The following is an 8,701-nucleotide window of genomic DNA, read 5'->3' as shown; positions in this document are numbered from 1 at the left end:
AGTATGAGTACAAATTTTATATTCCTCGATTTTCTTGGAATATATGATATATGGAAAAATTCTGTCAGTAACTAATTGCATTTTCGCCTAAATGGTTCTAAGAAATATGGATAATTTAAACGGCTTATCTATTTTGTAGAAGTCCAAGAAGTCTAATTTTCAGGAAAATGTGTATCCCAGTCCTCAACAGGTATGAATATTGCCTTGTCAAAGGGAGCGACCGTGGTGCAATGGTTAGCATGCCCGCCTTGCATACACAAGGTCGTGGGTTCGATTCCAGCTTCGACCGAACACCAAAAAGTTTTTCAGCGGTGGATTATCCCACCTCAGTAATGCTGGTGACTTTTCTGAGGGTTTCAAAGCTTCTCTAAGTGGTTTCACTGCAATGTGGAACGCCGTTCGGACTCGGCTATAAAAAGTTTAACATTGAATCGGGCAGCACTCAGTGATAAGAGAGAAGTTCACCAATGTGGTATCACAATGGACTGAATAGTCTAAGTGAGACTGGTACATCGGGCTGCCACCTAACCCAACCTAACCTTGCCAAAGAACTTCCTTTCGTGATTATAATTAAGCCCTCAGACCACCATGATGGTCGATTTTTCTCCTTTGGCATGTAGTTTAATTCTAAGGATTCTGGATAAAGCGATTCAAGCAAAAGTTCATCATAGGGTCCAAATGTCGTTTAAGTGGTAACACAATTTCAAAAAACATATGATGCATAAACAGCACTAACCCACCGGTTTACCGCCATCACCTGTGTTTGTACTCTTCACTGAAGTCTCAGGCTCTACCCTCGTTTTCTACAGTATGGCCGCTAGTATCTTTCCCGTCAATGGTATGCTATTTGTATTCACTTAAACCTGCCACTCTTTATGTTCGAAATAAGTTCGTAGGTCCATCTACCTTTGTCATCTGTTTCTCATCTCCTTTGCCATTTATATATTGTAAGTAATAATTCAGACCTTTTTCCTTATCAGCAGATCAAATGGAGGGATACCTGCGAGGGCCGTTGATGTTCACGTCGAGATTGTGCGGTAAGCAGATGCCACTCAAAGCGTACACACTATATGCACTTTGCTTAGCATTTCCTGAGACCAGCACGATTATCACAGCGTTAGTCAAAGAAGGTGCTGCGTAAAGTCCTGGCGCGTATGCGCTGTTTGTCCAGGACCTCTCATATTTAGCATTCTTCTTGCTAGATTGCACAGAACCAATCTGTGGTGGTTCTGTGCAAGCTAGCTTTGCGGTTTTCATTATTTCGTGGACAGCAACCACTGTCGATTTTTCCTTTACAAATCCGAACAGCATTTGGGGAGAAACCTCAAGCTACGATTTCAGCCCGTTTAAAATTAACTTCTCAAGCAGTTTACCGTATGTATGTATAGAGACCTACTGGAGTAGTCGAACAGAAATGTGGTATGAAATCGTCACTATTCTCTACCGCGTTACTCTCTATGCAGTGTCAGTGTGTACACGTCAAAAAGCGATAAGTTGTGGAAAACATACACACCTGTCAGAATACTGCCCTTAGAACTGCGACAGGATGTCTCCGCAGTACACCCCTGAATCAACTTTATGTGGAGACCTAGATTATCCCTGTGTTATCACAGTAGCCATAATTTGGATGATCTTGATCTTTGGATCTTCTTGTGTTAGCTTTGGATCATCTTGTGGATAGGCAACCTCCATCAAGGAATGTAAGGTTTGATCTTCTAGAGCGCGAGATCCGGCGTTACAAAAGAGAGCAACTAGACCAAGCAGATAAACTAAGGTAGTTTTGGCCGCCTAAGTTCTCAGCTATCAGTGATTGATAGCAGCGTAGCTGACGTGTGTCCCCTCTGTAACTAAGGACCACACGACACTCGTCACCTTTTCGCTTGTCCAGCTAAACACCAACTCGTTTCACACCCACATAACTATGACTACATTCCACCTTGTCGCAGAGTTTCTTGATCTGGATACGAGCTGATGTACCAAAGCGTAAAACCAAAATGGATGGAATTACATAAAAAATTGTTACAATAACAACAACCGCGATATTCAAACCAGGTGCATTATTCAGCACTATTCTTGATTCTATATTCAAACCAGGTGCATTATTCAGCACTATTCTTGCTTCGACGTACCAGCCAAGATGCTAAATTGCCCCTTCATAGTCAATTTGCTGTCTATGTAGACTCCGAGAACTAGTGAACTAGGAATACGAGAGTCTTATACGCTGGATAGTGATTGCAGTATTTTTCAGGCGGAGATTTCTGTGGGAACAAGAGCTGTGTAGTCGCTGTTGATGAGGCCGGTATTCAAAAGCGACAGCAATCCAAGTTGATATTGGAAGAAAAGAACCAATGAAACTGCGAAATTTTGATGTCGATGAACAGAGAGGAATTACGGCCTTTGATTGGCATTATAACAGGACATAACACACTTGGGCAACATATGGTAAGAATAGTCCTTATAGATGATGACATTTGTAGATGGTGTGTGGACCCGGAAGTTATGGAAGACTCATACAGAATGGACCTATAGTGGTCAAAGTGGACATCAATTCAACACAAAAATTGATGTCATCCTCTACAACCTAACCTAAGGTCGTTCTTGATGACAATCTGCTATCCATTCACTATTGGCTTAGTGCATTCGAATTGTTATCTGGTTACAATTAACGCCTCTGTCAGTTTTTTTTTCACGATTTCGGTAAACTTATGTCGATTTGGAAACCGATTTTGGAACGTGGAGATCAGTGTTGAGAAAATTTGGTACGTCTTATCCTATACGAGTATAAATTAAAAATATTAAAGAAAACAACAGTTTGCTTGGTTGGTGGTTACTAAAGTAAAAATTTTATTAAAAATATAAATTTATTTTGCAAAACATAGATATAAAATTTCTTCGCAATAACATTTTGTGCACATTGGAAAACATGTGGGTTAGAAAAGCCACTCTATATATAGGGTTATTAGTATCCTGCAAAGAAATGATAAAAGAATGCAAAATTTTTAAATTTTCACAAGAATGTGTAGGCATATCATAAATTTCAGAGGTTAACATGTGACTGATTATTTACAAGTGTGGAAAATTTTGTGCAGAGAAAAAGATACTAAAGCACCAATCCATTAAGTTAATGCCAATAGAATGCTACAAGGATAGTAAAGAGAGTTAGAAGACCCATGTTACCATACAATGAACCACCACCACTGGCAACATGGATACCCGACGACTCAGCAATTAATGCTGTTGATCGTGCATTAACATAATAATCACCTGGCACTTTTAGAATATCTGGATTTGATGATGGATTAAAGGGTGCCAGTGCTACGGATCCTTCGGGAATTGTAAAAGGTGTTGTTTGCAAAGGGGCTAAAGCCACCCCTTGTGCCGTAGCTTGTATGGCTGGTTCGGAAGCCAACGATGCACCACTTGCCGGAGTTGCACTTGCACTCATTTCACTTGTCGGAGCTGGAGAGCTAGGACTTTCTGTTACCGCTGGTGCAGGAGCGGCTGCAGCTGGTGTAGGTGCCGGTGCGTCATAACAGGCTATTTTCTCAACTTCAATAGTTTTTGTGCTATCATTTGGATCTGGTTCTGGTACTTTAACGGGAACGCAAATTATACCTCCTGGAGGTGGTGCAGGTTGTTCAGCTCCAACAGCAGCCGGGGCAGCGGGTGCAGCAGCAGCAGCAGCTGGGGTGGCGGGTACAGCAGCTTCTGGTGTCATTGCAGCACCGGCAACGGCAGCACCAGCAGCAGCACCTACCGCAGCTCCAGCAACAGCGGGAACAGCCGATCCAACAGCTGAAGGAGTCTCAGCAGGCTGAGGGTTATAAGGAGGTGGCGAATATACGGGATTTGTTGGTATGGGACCAGGGGCAGGATCAGGATTCATGGGAGCTAAATTGGGAGTTTGTTGAGGATAATAGTTGGGAGAAGCTGGGGCGGGGGCTGGAGCGGCAGGAGCCTGACCTCCACCGGTGGTAATAACTGTAGCCCCTCCTACATCCGTAGTTGTAACCGAGCCAGGGGGACCATTATTGATGATGATAATCTTGTCGTCATTTTGGGGTGCAGAACCACCGCCACCACCTCCGCCACCGTATCCACCTCCACCATAACTTGGAACATGTTCGACTACTTTAGTATGTGTTGGCGTTAGAGCATGACCTAAGATGGCTCCAGTCAAACCACCTGCAAGTAATCCGCTACCTAGAAAGATGAGAGAGAGGTTTTGTTTATTCCTTTGGAAATTGAAACGTAACACAATTAATTTAGTTATTTATTTTGCAGCACATTATTTTTGTGGTCACAACCCATAACAGCCTAAGTCTGTTTTTCAATATTTTCAGTACAGGAGTTTAAAGTTTTGAATCTTCACTAAAAATCAGGAGAAGGTGTTTTTTGGATTAGGATTAATTGCCTTTCTAGAAGAGATACAAACATGAAAAATGTATAGCAAATAAATTTAGATACGCTGAATACGATGGTGCTATTAACTCAATTGTGTCCTAACTTGAGCTAGGCTGTTAAGAGTTTGTGACCACAGATTTATCCGCCCTACGTTAAAAGTCAACCAACATACAAACACACACATAACATACGAACCACCATTAGATACAAATCAGTTTCAGCCATAATGGTGAACAGCTTAGTGGCTACGTGCTGTCACATTGGGAAGATTTCTATTGATGAAATTCAACTCATGCGAGAGAAGCAAATTCTCATTCAGTTCATCGTATGTATTACTTATATTATTGACATTTGCCAACAGAAGGCAGACTCGGATAGGCGACTGACTGAGATACTGGACAAAATCAGCACCTTACTGTATACAGATAGTTGCTAATCGTTCTACGGCTCATTGCATATCGTTCTGTTCTTGATACACTTGTAAATATTTTGGTGTCGTCTGAAGAATTTGTTCCCAGACGCGAAACAGAGACCTTCGGACCTAATGTCCCTCTCACAGTGACCATCGGGCCTACTGTTCCATCACAGAGACCTTTGGGACTACTGTTCCCCCACAGAGACTTTCGGGTCTATTGTTCTACCACAGATAGTAGTGTAGTTTACATGGTTTGTAATACTAAAACCGACCGTAACCGATTACCGACCCTGGACGATATCACGCCACTGCCTATACCGAAACCGAGACCACACCGCTTCTACAACAATCAACTGTAGTAACACTAGCAACTGGCTGAAAACCGAAGATCTCACCAGCACTTCCCAATCGACGAATATACAACTTCCCAATCGTCAATGAACCGAACTACTCTGCAACGAGCATTCGAATACGTTCCAACGTATGCAAAAGCCCCCGATTACCTATAAACCATCAACAACTCTACGTTATCTATCATCAATGAAACGGATTCTTTATCAATTACCCATCATTGATGGGTCGAAATTCTCATCCTCTACCGATTATATATGAACCGAACCGAACTTCGTATTAACTACCACAAATCCATAAACCATTACTAGTAATCATCAACGAACCGGATTAGTGATGAACCGACGTTCTCATCCACTATGTATCATCAACGTACTTATTTCTCACCAAAAAACAGATCATCGACGAACAGACGTTCTCCTCGACTGCCGATTTAAAATCGAACCGAACTACGCATCAATTATCGAACATCGATAAGCTGATATTCACATTACTACCGATCATCAACGAACGGAATTTCTACCGTTCTACTACCAATTATCAAAGATCCGAATTCATCAGCAATTACCGAACTTATACGAACCGACATTCTCATCCACCATCGATCAATCAACGATCATCAACGAACCGAATTCCCAACACCTACCGATCATCAAGAAACATCAACGAACTGCGTCAAACATCAACGAACCGAATCTCTCATAAAGTATCGATCATTAAGCAACCAATCGAAAAATCGAAGTATATACAACCTGCCGATTATTTACGAACCAAATTCTAGATTATACACCGATACCGATTCCCGATTATACACAAATCAAAGACATCCCGAGTGCCTACTCCAGATCCTGATCATAGTAGAGAGGTTGTCATATATCACATAATTCGATTAGTTTCAATCATTTAAACCGAATTAATTAATATTTACAAAAGAGATAAATTCTTGTGTACTTATTACGAAAGGTTTACGGAGACCCTGGAGGCGACTCTGGTTACATCAGCCGACGAGAAACCACTTTACAAAATATATAAAAAATCAGAAATATTCCTAAATTCTTTCTAAAAGACCTCTTCATTGAGGCTTCATACCAGGCCTTTGGCACAAATTATATTTGAAATGAGATAAAAATACCATCCCTGGGAAAGACTGATAAGTGAAATAGTCATTACTGCCTGAGTTTAGAAGCAAGGAAGAACTTCTTCTTTAGGAGTTTATCCTTCAGGCCTTGTTTTTGGAAATGGAAAGGAAGGCCTTGTCTCCCAATATCACCCTATGTTAAATGCAATAGAATATAGAATGTGTAGTAGGTCTTCAGCATGGCTAAGAAGACCTGAAATAAGACATTACAGGTCATGAATTTCCCGTTGGGTAACATATTCCACAAAGAAACACGAAGAAGATAGAATCGTAAGTTATGCTGGGACCATTAGAGTTGGTTTCCCATTCTGTCTTTGTTGCGATCAGTTCTGTCCTATATAAATCAGGTTCCGGAACCAGTTTTTCTTAAGTCATACCTTCTGGCACTTTCTATACTCCTTCATACTTACCAAAACCTAAACCAGACGATGACTTTTGCGGTTGCTGAATATATGTGGCACCTGCCGGTATGGCTGATCCCGCAGGCAAGAAAGTAGCCCCAGCTGGCAAAGCTGAAGCTGATGGATAATAGACCGGAGCAGGGCGGCCATTGGTGGTGGGGCTGGATAATAAGTTGCTCCTGCGGGTATATGACCAGGACTATGGTATGGGCACCAGGTGGAGGTGCTGGATAATATGTGGCTCCATGAGGACAAATTACCAGGACTATGGTAAGTAGCACCAGCTGGAGGAGCAGGATAATAAGTAGGCTCCTTGAGGCAAATGACCAGGAGCATGATAAAGTGGCTCCGGCAGGCAAAGAAGATTGCGAGGGATAATGTGTTGCAACACCTTGTTGTTGACGAGGATAACTCGATTGGACATTGTTCACATTTGGTGCCGAAATGGGAGTGTGATAACCACCGCCAGATCCAAAACCTCCACCAGTCGAATTGAAACGATTACGATTGTAGTTGGACGTTTGTTGTTGATTATTATAAGTGGAGGCTGGGGTCATGGGTCTATTGTTGACACTACTCTGCGATTGCGGATAGTTAACTCGATTGTTGGTATTTGCGCTGGCCGAATAACTGGGTGGAGCTGCATAGTTTGGATTATAGGCCGGGGGCTTATCGTGCATATTCACTTTGGCACCGCCCACAGTATTTGTAGGTGAATATGCCGGTGGAGGACCCTGAGGCTTGGGTGGCACATTCCAACCTATCGATGATGTTGTGGGTCGGGCTGGTGTTTGGGCATGGGTGTTGCCGATATGGGTATTTGTACCACTGGGACGTTTATTGGCCTGTTGATTATAGCCGCCATAACTCAAAGATGTAAGACCAGTATGGGACAACGAGGGATTGGAGTGTGTATTGGAACTACCCCCACCATATGAAGTGGGTCGATTATTGTTATTGGTACGTCTTACACTGGATGAAGAGGAGCTTGAAGAACGTCGACTACTGCTTGAGCTATAGATGCGCTTCGCCTCCACGCTGAGGTCATGACTTAACAGCAATATGACAATTGCAAATAACATGCAATTTATTTTATTTCTATCATTTGTCGCCATCGTGTTGGATGGTGTGATGTGAGAGTCTTATCACCCTACTGGTTCTGAATTTCTTTTGTCTTTGTTTGATCTCTTGCAAGTCTGTTGGATAAAAAACAAATAAAGAAAATCAACAAAAACAATTTAATTTAATAAAATTTATGATTTCTTCAAAGACAACTACAACAAAGTGTCCATCCTAAGAAACAATAAAATTGACTCGATTGTGTTCATCCGGTAGGTAATTTACACTGCATTTGTTTCCATTTTCCATAATTGACTTAGGGTTGTTTTACATCTAGCACAACAAATGGAATTTCTAGGCAATAAAATAATAAAGATCATAGTTGAGGGTAATGTGGAATCTATATGCGCATTTTGTATTTTGTGAAAATTATTTCTGGAAAGAAATCCCATGAATGGGACCACATAATTTATACTAAGAGAAATATAAAATGCAAAATGTATTTTTTTTTTTTCAAATACTTCGTAAGTTGAATTTTATGAGTAATTTTTCCAGATATGAAGACTGTGGGTTATTGAATTTGAAACATGTCGTTGTAATTTAGTATTTCTGGACATGTAATTAATTAAATTTTGCTTTAAAATGTCCCCAAAATATGAATTTTTAGTATTGCGGTTTTCTCGCAATAATAATATCAATAAAATCAATTAATGTTTTATAAAGTGATGTCCAATTTGTTTGATTTTACAAAATCAAACAAATATAAAGCAATTTAGCATTTTTTTATAACTTGATAATTGTGCAAAATTTATTGAATATTAATATAAAATGTCCCCAAATATGATATCTATATCAATACATTAAAAAACAAAACGAAATAATATATATATATATAATATATATATATATATATATATATATATATATATATAT

General features: G+C 40.5%; 1 pseudogene; it reads right to left on the bottom strand.

The window, feature by feature from the left end:
- Nucleotides 1-2,811: 2,811 nt before the first annotated feature.
- Nucleotides 2,812-8,701, bottom strand: part of LOC142226371 (uncharacterized) — a 27,896-nt pseudogene continuing 22,006 nt past the window's right edge.

The sequence above is a fragment of the Haematobia irritans genome, chromosome 2, assembly GCF_050003625.1.
Source record: "Haematobia irritans isolate KBUSLIRL chromosome 2, ASM5000362v1, whole genome shotgun sequence".
Taxonomy (NCBI): Eukaryota; Metazoa; Arthropoda; class Insecta; order Diptera; family Muscidae; genus Haematobia; species Haematobia irritans.
The sequence above is the reverse complement of the archived record's forward strand: the minus strand, read 5'-3'. Positions and strand labels throughout refer to the sequence as shown.